Genomic DNA, 12,714 nt, shown 5'->3' with positions numbered 1-12,714 from the left:
TGACCAGTAAATACTGTGTGTGTGTGTGTGTGTGTGTGTGTGTGTGTGTGTGTGGAGCTACTTTCAATATTACCTTGATGAGTATAGTGGATGCATGAAAGAATATATGTTTACGTGAGGTTTGGAGGCTTCGGGGGCTGATTAGCCACGATTTTCATTATGCTTACCTTCATGACCTGGCCACCATCGACCTTATGGGCTGTTGCGTTGAGCATACACTCCCTGCTTCGGCATACACTCGCTCACCCGCATACAAGTATGTATTCGTACATGCGTAGTGTGTTATTACTATTATGTTATAGGGAGACAGTTTAATACTCGTGTTGCCATCTCTTACCCTTGTACAATATATGTATCATAATGTTGCTCCTGTGTGGATGTGTTTATATTCTAGAACATTTTGTCTTGGACGTGGGTATTTGTGATGACTCCGTGTATCCCTCACAGAGCTCTGGTGTTTTAGGATTCTCAGCCAACACAGACCTGCAGTTTATATAAAGCAGTTGAGGCGCTAAACGTGAGTGAAAGCTTCATCCGGGAGCGATAATAACACGTCCCGCCGCTCGTCGCTTGCTCCACTGATATATATATACGTGTATCAGGGTTGGGACGTGGGGCCGCCCCCAGTCAGGGCGCCAGGATCCGCATGTATGCAAATGTCGGGGCCAAGGTCCTTGGTGGGAAATAAACGTAATTGGTGCGCGGACGAGAGAGATCCACTCCCATGGGGCCCCCAGGGCGTACCTGGAAAGCAGGGTGGCTTGCCCTGACTTGATACTGCCTGCTGAGGTGGTGGCGGGTCCTTGAACAGCGCTAAGTGGATGTCTGTAAGTGGCGCTGAGTGTGAGAACGGCGCCGCGCCGGCACGGTGGAGGAGACATCGCCGGCGGCGACGGCGATGGAGATTGTGGTGGTGGTGGTGGTGGGGACGATTGTGGCAGGAGAGGGCGAGTTGAATTTTCTTCCCCGTCCTGCCGAGCCTGTAACCGGGTAGGAATAGGCTGATCATCATCACCAACCAACCAACCAACCATCATGGTTGTGGCAGTGGCTTTGCTCACTACCCACATCCTGATTTTCGTTACTGGGCTCTGGAGTTAGGGAGGGGGGAGGACTGCTTTGAATTATCGTACCAAGGTCATCAAGCGCGGGAGACGTTAGCCGATGGTCTTCATATTTCTCAGGAAATAATGATGATAATAATGACGATAATAACAACCATGGTGATCACCATGGTGCTACGTATTACGTGTGTGGCTGGTGAGAAAATCTTTCCACACATTATCACATACTTTGTCCATAATGACGAGGCGGCCCACTGTTGCCAGATTTATTTAGATCATTGCCACCTGAATTAATGGTATTTGGCAACGACGCGTGACTGATGCAAAAATGCAAATTGTTCATTATGGATAATGGCGCGTGGCCGGAATGATGATAATATGGTGGGAGACTAGCAGACAGGGACGCTGATGGAGGCAAAAGTTAAATGGTAGCCTACCTCAGGTGTCGCCCTCCTTCATGATGGCTTCCATGACGCCGGCCCAAATTGTCTTGTTTTCAATTATTGTTTGTCTGTTTGTCTTATGTTCATTTCTATATAATTATGTTTTTACAGACCTCTTGTGCATGTGTGTAGATGTGTTTATGTGTAATGTTTCAAAAGGAGTAGTTATCGGGAATAAGGTAAACAATATGTGCGTAGGTAGATGTGTGTGTGTGTGTGTGTGTGTGTGTGTACGCGAGGATATGTTAGCGAGGGCTGTAGACTCAGGCGTGTATCGCGGGATTGCCAGATGTAGATTCAACTTGTTGCGGGGTTTGGGAGGATACACACGGGGTTGTAGTGTGTGTGTGTGTCCACACCTGGGTTGTGATGGCTGTGTGTGCGCGTGTACCTCTCGTAGATAATAAGTCGCCCATTGTAGGAGCGGGGAAGAGTCCCTGAAGATGGTAGCCCTGGGAGTGCATGCATGTGTTGTTGGTAGAGGCGAGACTGGTGGGGTGGCCCCCCCCCGCATGCAACCCCCCCCCCAACGCATGTTATCAGCAGTGCATCTTTAATATCGTATTGCACACCCACCACAACCCACTACGCCACAAGTATACTACACCCAGCACTAAACCCACCCCCCCTCTCTCTCATAACACCACCAGTTGCCTCAACTTTTTCATAAAGTTTTAAACTGTAGGTACCAGAGAGAGAGAGAGAGTGGGGGGGGGGGAGGTCTGTACGAGGAGCGGAGGCGCCTGCTGTTGCTGCTACGCTGCCGGGAGCTGTTGTAGAAATCGGGAGGGAGATGATGGGTCTGTGCAGGGGGTTACCCGGGGATCAATTAAAACTTATAGTGCAAGGTTGCAGCCCCCGGGGACCGCGCCCTCGCAGCAGCAGAGGTAGCGGCGTCCTCCCCCGCGGCAGGCTACTACTTACCCCGGACCCCCTACCCGCTCACACGCGCTAATATCATTTTTTTTTTTCTTTTTTTGAGGCGGGGGGAAAAAGTTGAACAGTTCTTGCGTCGACTTCCCTCCCTCCTACCCACCCAAGACTTGTCCACATCGTCTCGCCTCACCCTTCTTCGCCTCCGCCTGCCAAGCCCGCCAGCAGCCACCACCCCCTCCACCAGCGCCCTGCTAAATTGTTTAAACCCCGCCGACTCTGCTTCCCCACCCACCTGCCATGTAGTCCGCCATCACCATCCACGTTCATCCTCCCCCCCCCCCCCAATGCCTGTTCAGCCACTACCTCTCCGGACCAACAAACCAAGTCACGACCACTCATCCACCAGAATCGTCACCCGCCACCATCCACACCCTCCAGTCAGCTATCACCAGCAATTTGCTGTCACCCTCTCCGTGACATCCACGTCAGAGGTACTGTGTGGGGTACATCAGGTGGCGTTTGATTGGCGTCAGTGTGGTGTGTATGGTACCCTGGTGGACCTGGAGAGTGGCTGGCGAGACCAAGGTGTACTACACCTCCTTCAGCATGCCTCTGGGTGTCGTCACGTTGAGGCCAGGGATGTACAACACCACTAGCATTTCCCCTTCTACGCATAGCACGGAGTCTGGCTTGGAGGACATGTTTTTCCTTAATTTTTTTCCAATGGAAGATATTGCAAATTTTCCCAGTAAAGCAGTCTTGTATTTAATATATATATATATATATATATATATATATATATATATATATATATATGATATTTTCTGGATGCGAGTCTGGAAATGGATTGCGGAATTCCGGGAGACAAAAGACTTTCCAAGAAGATGTCCTTTTTTGAGTTCTCTTTACAGGGGAATATACTTTCTGACTCGTCGTCTTTGGTGAGGATGAAGAGCATGGTGTTGGTGCAGTTGTGAGAGTGTTGTTTCGTGGTGTGTAGGAGAGAGGTTTGAAGGTAGTGTTACTCCACCACACCCACATCTCGTTTGCGGACCAACTGCCAGTGTTGCCCCTTGGATCAGTCAGGCTGTTTGATGCCGCGGTCCGTAGGCCAGCGCGCCCTCTCCTACCATGCTGATGATGAGGTTCACGTTCTGCAAAATGTTCTAGTTCCCCGCTGAGTGTGGTCGTAATGTTTGTATTTACTACAGACAGAATTAAACATTTTTGACCCCCAAGGTTTATTTTTTTTTTTTTTACTATAGTTATTGCACCTTTCCATTTCAGTAGAAATATTTTACCTAGCTTTCAGTAATGGAGACATTAGAAAACTAATTACAAGTTTAGATTGGGAGGCGCAGTCTTGTAGGATCTGCAAGGTGTCACCTATATCTGTCGTCTAGAGCACAGATTCGATGGTGTTCTCGGTCTTTCACGGTAATTTCGACTTTTGTCGCAGGATTCGAATCTCTCCGTATTTATTGTGTGAAGGGACGTCCCGGGGACACAGAAACACACACACACACACACACACACACACACACACACACACACGTTTTGGATTACCCGGCCTACGGCACTTGGCTCGCTGACCCACGGTACCCACAAGTGTACCACACTCACGTACCGTCCCTACAGATGTTACCTTGCCTCAGCTTGCGGCATATGTACCTCCGTCTCTGTTATTTCATTGATGCTGGAGATGAGAAGGCCGACTTATTTCGTAGGAGAGGTATCGCACACAGTGACTAACGTAACAGTATCAGGTGTTTGCTCCTCAGAATTAAATACTGGCATGTTGGATGCGTTCGAGCTTAATCCCAGGATCAGCCATCGGAAAATGTCGCTGGGAAATATGTAATGATGAACGCAGGGCAGGTGTTTACTGGAGACGTCACTCATGTTCCATCAGTATGTAAAGACGATTGACAGGACGCCCATGCATCGCTGATGCTCGTAGGGACGGACACCTGCAGCGTCGTCTTGCTGAAGAGAGAACGCAAGAAAGTTCCTGCTTGTTTAGAGAGACGTTTTCTACTCGAGGCAGACCCAGGAGGATACGGAAACAGCCCCAGGGCGTCGACGAAGAATCAGACCTGTACCCCCGCGAGGCACCAAGGAACACGGTGGAATGTGAATAGCAAACAGGACCACTGTGGGGGCATGTGGAGGCCGTTCCTGAGAGCAGAGGAGGTCATGGTAACACAGCCAGGCGTGCAGGGGGGCACCAGAACCAGTAGGTTAACTGAGGAGGGATTCCCGCAAGGTTTTATCTGCGGGGAGGCGCAAATAGTGTCAGCCGTGGAGTTGAGGCGAGGCTCCCGTCTGTTGTGATGACATGACATCCGGCGGGTGAAAGAGTGCAGATTGTTAAAGATGACCGACCCTGTTGAATCCAGCAGCTGAGGCCTGGCCAGGGGGGACGGGACAACACCGGCTTACACAGATGGACGATCAGCACCTGTGTGACTCCACATACGGTTGCAGGGGATCATGGAACACCCAGGCAACAGACATTGAACCACACCATCAAAGACGAATTTCTGAAATCCATGAACACGCGTCGTCTTAGAGTTACAGGAAGTAATTGACAAAGATGATGGCTGTTTTCCCGACAACTTCATCTCTGAACATAAGTTGACACTGTAAAGTCGATCTCTGAGCTTAGAGAATGTTACAGTGGATCGCACGCACGCACACGGGCCTCCGTAGTTGAAGTGGTTAGCTTTTCTGACCTTGAGCTAGCACGGGCCAGCCCGGGGTCGGACCAGCATGGGTTCGATTCCTGGGCGTGGCAGTCGGCCCACGACCAACGTAAGTGTTTATCCTCTACTTAGGCTGCTCAATAAATGGGCACTTGGCTTAGGCTGGTGTATATATGTGTGTGTGTATATATGTGTGTGTGTGTGTGCATATATACACAGCATTAAAGGCGTGATGCATATAGATAGGCAAGGTGTAAAACTCTCTACATAACACACACACACACACACACACACACACACACACACACACACACACACACACAGTTGTAGGTACAATATTTCACCGAGAGCATGAGGTGGTATGCAGGGTACATAAAGTCAGCGAGTCGTTTGGCTGGCGAATCCCTAATGGCCGGGAGAATACTAGCGTCTCTGGCCATTGTGTTTTGGAACCCGACCTGTGCCTCCCAGCCCGGTGTGGAGCCTTGTATTGCCTTGTCTGTGAACACAGGCAGCAGGGGCGTTTCTCCTGCTCTTCCTTTGTTTATTTCGTGCCATACATCGTTGACTGTGCTGAGGAGCTTTATGGCAGCTCATTCCCAGACCCAGCAGTGGGGGTAGAAGACCTCCCACACCATCGTGAGATATACGTAAGGTAAGATAAGGTCCCAGACCAAGCAGTAGGGGTAGAAGACCTCCGAAACCATCGTAAGGTACAAGTAAGGCAAGGTAAAGTCCCAGACCCAGCTGTGGGGGTAGAAGACCTCCCACACCATCGTAAAGTATACACAAGGTAAGGTCCCAGACCCAGCTGTGGGGGTAGAAGACCTCCCACACCATCGTAAAGTATACACAAGGTATGGTCCCAGACTCAGCTTCGGGGGTAGAAGACCTCCGAAACCATCATAAAGTATCCGTAAAGCGAGGTAAGGTCCCAGACCCAGCTGTGGTGTTGGAGCGCTTCCGAAGCCATCGTAAGGTATACGTGGGCTCGTTGGACATTATTACGTCTTCATCCACAGGTGAATCCCCATCTACCTTCACTGACGTCATCAACAATCAATAAGCCTTTGTCAAACAGTGAAAGGCCGACGTTTCTCGTATATTGAAACCCACACACACACACACACACACACACACACACACACACACACACACACACACACACACACACACACACACACACACACACATGTATTGGTGAGTAGATTTTTAAGTTGAATACCAATACTGTCATCAATGGCAGACCCGAACGTTTTAAACATTCGAGTGCAATGTTTTCCACTCATGAGCCATTGCTCCCAGGCGTGCTCGTTGAACATTAGGCGGATCCCACCATTACGGCGCCCTCGTTAAACTATACTGCAGATGCTGTCGTTAATTTCCAGTATGTCGTTGGTGACCACCTTGCCAATATGGCATCATGCGTCACTATTTTTCACTCAGTTGACTACGTTATGTCCTAATCGAAAGTATATCCTCGTTAAGCAGGGTTACATTGCTTCATTCCGGTGTTCCCTCGTAAAACGAAGACGGGTCTCGTTATGTGGAAGATTGGAACGAGGAGCACACTCGTTAACCTGTACCTTGCCCTCACCGACGCCAGGCTGTCGCGTAACGCTCGCCGCCGCTGGAGAATCTTCTACGGTTCCGAAGACGGGGTCGTCGGAGCTCACGTGTTGTCGAATATTCTGTGCGAGGTGGAGAGAGAGAGAGAGAGAGAGAGAGAGAGAGAGAGAGAGAGAGAGAGAGAGAGAGAGAGAGCGTCGTAGGTAGATAAGGAGGGTGGGTTGTCTCCCACCCACTTCAGGTGGGTTCTCCCAACCACTCACCCACCTGCCCACCTACAGAAAGGAACAGGCAACTGATTCATTAACGATGGACACAAAATGTCCCCAGATTCCCCCCCTTCCCCCAATCCTTTTCCTGGTGCTATTATCATGACTGCCTGATAATTATTGGGTTATTATCATGACTGCCTGATAATTACTGCCCACGAAAATTCCGGGAGTTTTTCGCCACCATAAAACGCTACAGTTTTGGCTCCGAAGAGCATTTTGATGTGGGCGCGTCTGACCACTCCAGCAGTGCTGCTGTCATTATATTGACTGACCCTCTGAGGGCGGGCGAAGGGTTGTGTAAGATACGCTGGGGGGGGCGGGGAGGGGTTGAGAGAAAGGGTTATTTGCGTAATGAAGGAGTGCGTGTAGTGACTGAAGGGTTACGTTGGGTGTAGGGGCTGTGCAGTGGTATGGGGTGCGTGTGTGATAGGTTTGGGTGTACTTTGTGTAAAGGTGTATTGGTTAGGTCTCGTGTAGGGTGTGTGTGTGTGTGTGTGTGTGTGTGTGTGTTAGGGACTTAGGTGTTGACATTGTACCTGAACCCGTCGGCGGAGCACCTGCATTACGAGACTGATGAATGAGATGAACTGTGCCCTGACAAATAAAGAAGTGTATTTACGTACGTGGATAAGGAAGTGTTCTGCTGTCTGTTAACGTCCGGTATTCGAACGAAACTGGAATATACTTCTCCAGTTCTGTAGCCTCACTGGAAGCACTAATGAATTGTAGGGATGGTCCAGAGGAAGGCAACATGGAAGGTATCAGCATTGGTTGAGTTTAGTTATAGTGAGGAGATCATACGTTTACCCATGATGGAAGAGAGAAGAGTAAGTGGTGACTTGTTCACTAATTTCAAGTTGCTGGTCGAAGATGAAGAGTTTTTAAGAAAGAGTCACAGATGAAGCAACCAAAAGCCTTAACGTAAGTGTTACCTAAAAATTAGTAACATATATGAAATGTAGAAATTAGTAACGTATATAAAAAGAAGTAATCTTATAGTATGAAAGCAGTGGAAGGATGTAATAAAGAAAGCCGTGAAATTGTTAAATGGTGACAGGATTACAGAAGGTTATAAAGTTGTAGATTGAGAAAGTTCAATAGATGGGACCCCGAGTGTTGGACTCCCTCCCTCTGCCGTAGAAATAGGTGATTACACACTAAAGTGTCGGCTGCACAGACGGGCACTTCACCTAGGGATGGTCCTACACCATATGGAGACACACTCCAGTCCCCGTCCCCCTCCGCGCAGGTGTTATTGGCTGGCGTGGGTGTTTTATTACATGCGTGGGGCGATGTCTGACGAGATGAGCGACCCAGCAGCACCTTGTTGACATGACGACGGCCAGTCAGTCAGTCACGCCGCCCCTGCGACTCCCACGCGTTTTTCCCCCGCCTCGTCATTAGCCTCGTAGTGGAGTTAAACTGCCCTTGTTACCCTGATGGGGGTCTTGCCGGCTCAGTATGCATGTCGTGGGACGTCATCGGGGGAGAACGTTTCGTAAGACGAGTCCTGGGACATTGTTCGTGGAAGTACATGCCCAAGGACATGTCCAGAGAAACTGCATACTCTGGGATATACCCTTGAAGATTGCGTGTGTCCTTGGATATGTCGTGGAAGACTCTGCATGTCCTAAGGAACTTTGCATGCCTGGAACATGTCCTGGGAGCCTGTAGACAGTTTAGGGACACTGTGCATGTCCTGAGACGTGCCTGTGGGAGCGGGCGGTCTGGACTGGACACCGTCAGGGGAGGGTGAGGACGGCGGAGCTTGCGTGAGAAGGTCGTGTTTAGCGGGGGCGCTCGCTTTGTTGCCCGTCTGCACCAGACCACCGCCTCTTATACCACCCCTCCTCATGCTCCCTCTCCCACTCACGATCATCCTCTTGCCCAACTATCCTCCTTCACCCTTATCTCATGCCCCATCTCGTGTACGTACCCATTCCTATGCACACGTCCTCCCCGTCCTCGAGTGTGGATGTCTCGGTCGTCATTGTAGATAACGTCGACGCGAGTTGACACCGCTGCTGTCACTACCACCAGTTGCAGTGTTACCACCACCACCACCACCACCACTACAGTCCATCATCTCCACCGGTTTTTCCCCTACGTAGCACCTCCCCATCCATCCATCGTTCCCTCTCAAGTGTCCTCCTTGCACACATTGTGCTGGTGGGGAGATGGGTCCTTGGGGGTAGAGCCGGCTTGTAAACAGGGCGGGGCCCCCCCGCAATGTGAGGAATGTCAGGCGGGAACACGCCAGGCGACGGGAGACCCACCTCAAGATGAACACCATCATTACTGCTTCGATGTGGGGGAAGCACCTCCTCAGTCACGGTAGGTTTTCACGGGTTACACCAGATTGGAAGGGGTTGTGGGAGGTTTGTAGAGGTTACGCCTAGTTGGCAGGGGTTGTGAGAAAATGTACAGGGGTTTCAGAAAAATAGACAGCTTTTATACTGTCGTATAGGGTTTGAGGTACTGGGTATGGAAAGAAGGAGTGAAAGGCTAAGAGTTTTCGGGGCTTGAAAATGCAGGAGGGTGCGAGGCAAGCGAGGGACAGAGCGAAGTGGAGTGATGTAGTATGCAGGGGATGACTTTCTGTCGGCGTTCCGGAGAAACGACGAAGCCTGTGAAAATTGGCTGTGGATAGGGCGCTATGATTTCTGTGCATTTCGCATGACGGCTGAAGAGTGGGTATGAGCGAATGAGGCCAATCTTCGTCTATTCCTGGCGCTACCTTGGCTCTTGGGAGACGACGACCAAGTATCAATACAATATATATATATATATATATATATATATATATATATATATATATATATATATATATATATATATATATATGTATATATCATATGCTTCATGATTATCTTTTCGAATGTTTTACAGACACACTCGTGAGAGAGAGAGAGAGAGAGAGAGAGAGAGAGAGAGTGACTGTTCTATAGTTCAGTGCAGCTTCCTGTTTCCTTTGTTAATGATAAGAATGACATTTGTCCTCCTCCTCTCCCTCTAGCTTTCTACCCTCCTCCAGCGGCGCTCTGTCAGCCGTGTCTGTGCACTTCACCAGTGTGTGTGTGTGTAAATTGGTACGTGAATATATAACGGCTTATTGAATTTAGGCCGCCGTTCACATGAAACTACACACTTTAGTTATTGCTTACATGACAGACCTGGGAGGTCGTAGTATTAAGTAGCTAACTAATAAAAGATCTTAAAATCAAGCTGGGCTGGTTATCTCCATGCGTTGGACGCGCGCGCCGTGTGTGTGTGTGTGTGTGTGTGTGTGTGTGTGTGTGTGTGTGTGTGTTTTACCGAGCCGTGACCTGGGTCAGGTTATTTTGCATTTAATTGCTTGTAAGTTCGAGATAATTCCAGTGTGGAGGATATTTTGTGCAAACATGAGACTAATATTATGTGCTGGAGACATGTTGTCTTGTGGTTCTTAAAGAGTTATGTATTGCACTGTGATAGGTCATAAAGCCGGGGTGATTTATCCTAAAGTTTTCTTATGTGCGAAATTGTGGTATCGTTATGAGCAGTTATAAAGCCTTGATGGCTCGGCTTGTAGCATTATGCAGTCCCCGTGATTTGGTAGATTTGTTAAAAGTTTATAATGTTTTTTGATGATTTGTGTTAAAGGTTTATAGTGTTTGAGTATGCCAGATTTATGAAGGATGAAACAAGTGTGAGTGTGTGTGTGTGTGAGAGAGAGAGAGAGAGAGAGAGAGAGAGAGAGGTAGCGTTCCGGAAGGGTGTTTACCAAAGCTCGAGTCTGTTATGATGAGGATTACGTTCTTTGAAGTCACCTTCGGCTCAAGTGATCGGAACGAGGCCGTTCGTGGACTCCTCTGACGTCACGGGGTCACGCGGGGTATGGCTGAAGTTGACGTTAAGTCGATCACATAACTATATATACCCTGGCTGGACGCCGAGAGCTGGGTTAGCCTTTGTCTCCAGAGACGTGGTACATAGAGGGTCGTGTGGGCTTTTGTGGCGGTGTAGTAAATGTTCCCCAGCAACAACAGTCATCTCCAACAACCGTCATCAACAACACCAACCTTATCCAACAACATTCTTCTCCAACACGAGTCATCTCTCATCCCCAGTTATCTTAAACACCTGTCAATTCAGTCACCAGCCATCTCCAACATTAGTCATCTTCACAACCATCCATCTCCCGCACCAGGCATCACTGACACCAGCCAGCCATCACTACCACGCAGTCGCTGTACAGTAAATGATTACTGCCTGGTATGAGCAGCCACGTAAATCTTGGAAGAATAGGTTAAAAATACCGTTGTGAGGTGGTGCGTGTACCGCAGGGAGGGACGGTGTGAGCACTCCCACAGAAACTGGCCTGAAGATAGTGTTTCAGTGGTGCAGAATATTATCCAGGCGTATCTACTGTCTTGTATGTGTTCTCACGGAAGGTTATCCTGGGGTATGTACTGTCTCTGAGTTTTCTTGGCCTACATCCAGTCATGTACACCTACCGGTGACTGAATCCATAACTCAGTAATTAATTTCTCTATTTTACTGTATAAATGCTTTTTGCCTTCACGCGTTTGTTTCCCTTGAGATTTTTACGTCATTGTTTACCTCGATCTCTAATATTATGACTGGCAGTGTGTGATGCTTTGTGTATTGTGTGCCAGTTGTGAGGATATAAGGCAGTGTGTGAGGGGGGGGTTTGGTCTGCCCTATCACGCCCTCATCTCTGGCCCTAACCACTCGAGCCACTTCAAGCGCCTCAGCCTGAGGTCATTCCTTGATGGGGTCATCGACCTTACACTGGTCAGCCTTACCGGTGTCACAGGCTGTCCGGGAGGGGAGGGTAGTGGTATATGTACTGATCTGTAACACTGATGACGCCCGGTGATAAGTGACAATCGTCTGGTAACCCCGAAGGCGCGAGGATTGTCTGGTGACGCGAGAGATGACGTCCATGATCAAGGGCAGTGTTTGGTAACGCATAAGTTGGCAGTCGTCAGTGAGAAGCGTTTTGATAAACGCTGCCTCCACTCCTCCCTCCACCAGCTTGTGGGAGACGGACCGAAGGCTGCCTTGACTCGTTCCTCCTCCCGCCAGCACGCGAGAGATGGACTAATGCTTGTGCTGGTTGGGGGGCCAGTCTTTGATGTATTAAGTAGAGCCATTTGGCTGGCTGCGAGTGAGGCGCTGGGACCGAGGAGCTGTCGCGTGATGTTCCTCGCATAGTCTCAGAGAGAAAACCAGATCTGATGATGAACCAGACGGTACAGCATCTTCTGTCGTGCTCAGTAGCCTTACCGTTATGATCATAGGGTTAACGGGGAGGAAAGAAAGCCACTTAGAATTTGCGTTTGTTGAATCTCTACTGACATGAGCACGAATTACTCGTTAGTATCGTAAGGAAAGTCGTCACGTTGAAGGCTGGTCCTTTGTGGCTGGACTGGAATTCTGTGTGATGCTCCTCTTCATCATCCGTAGCCATAACAAAGGCAGCGAGGTATGTGGTAAACCACCGAACCCCTACTTAGCAACGGTGGTAGAGTGGGATTGGGAGGGGGACGCCATTGCCTTGGACTGGAGGCGCGTCTCGCTACGGCCACCGCTGGTCGGAGCGGCGGACAAAGGGGATCGAGTTGTTAAACTCTACACTTTCCGCACAAGTATGGCATCATGACCTCACGTGGGTCATCATGGTCTTTCTCAGACAAAAGCAGGAGTCTAACTGAAGGTAGCATTAACTCGTGGCTGGTTAGGTCAGGGAAAGTTAGGTTTTGTGTGGTTTGATTAGCCT

General features: G+C 49.3%; 1 protein-coding gene across 1 annotated transcript in view; it reads left to right on the top strand.

Moving 5' to 3' along the window:
* The window catches only part of RhoGEF3 (Rho guanine nucleotide exchange factor 3), a 296,106-nt gene that overhangs the window by 225,944 nt on the left and 57,448 nt on the right, over window positions 1-12,714 (top strand). The gene's annotated exons all lie outside the window — the stretch shown is intronic.

This window comes from Panulirus ornatus, chromosome 32 (genome assembly GCF_036320965.1).
Source record: "Panulirus ornatus isolate Po-2019 chromosome 32, ASM3632096v1, whole genome shotgun sequence".
NCBI classification, from domain to species: Eukaryota; Metazoa; Arthropoda; class Malacostraca; order Decapoda; family Palinuridae; genus Panulirus; species Panulirus ornatus.
This window is presented reverse-complemented; position numbering and strand designations above follow the sequence as displayed.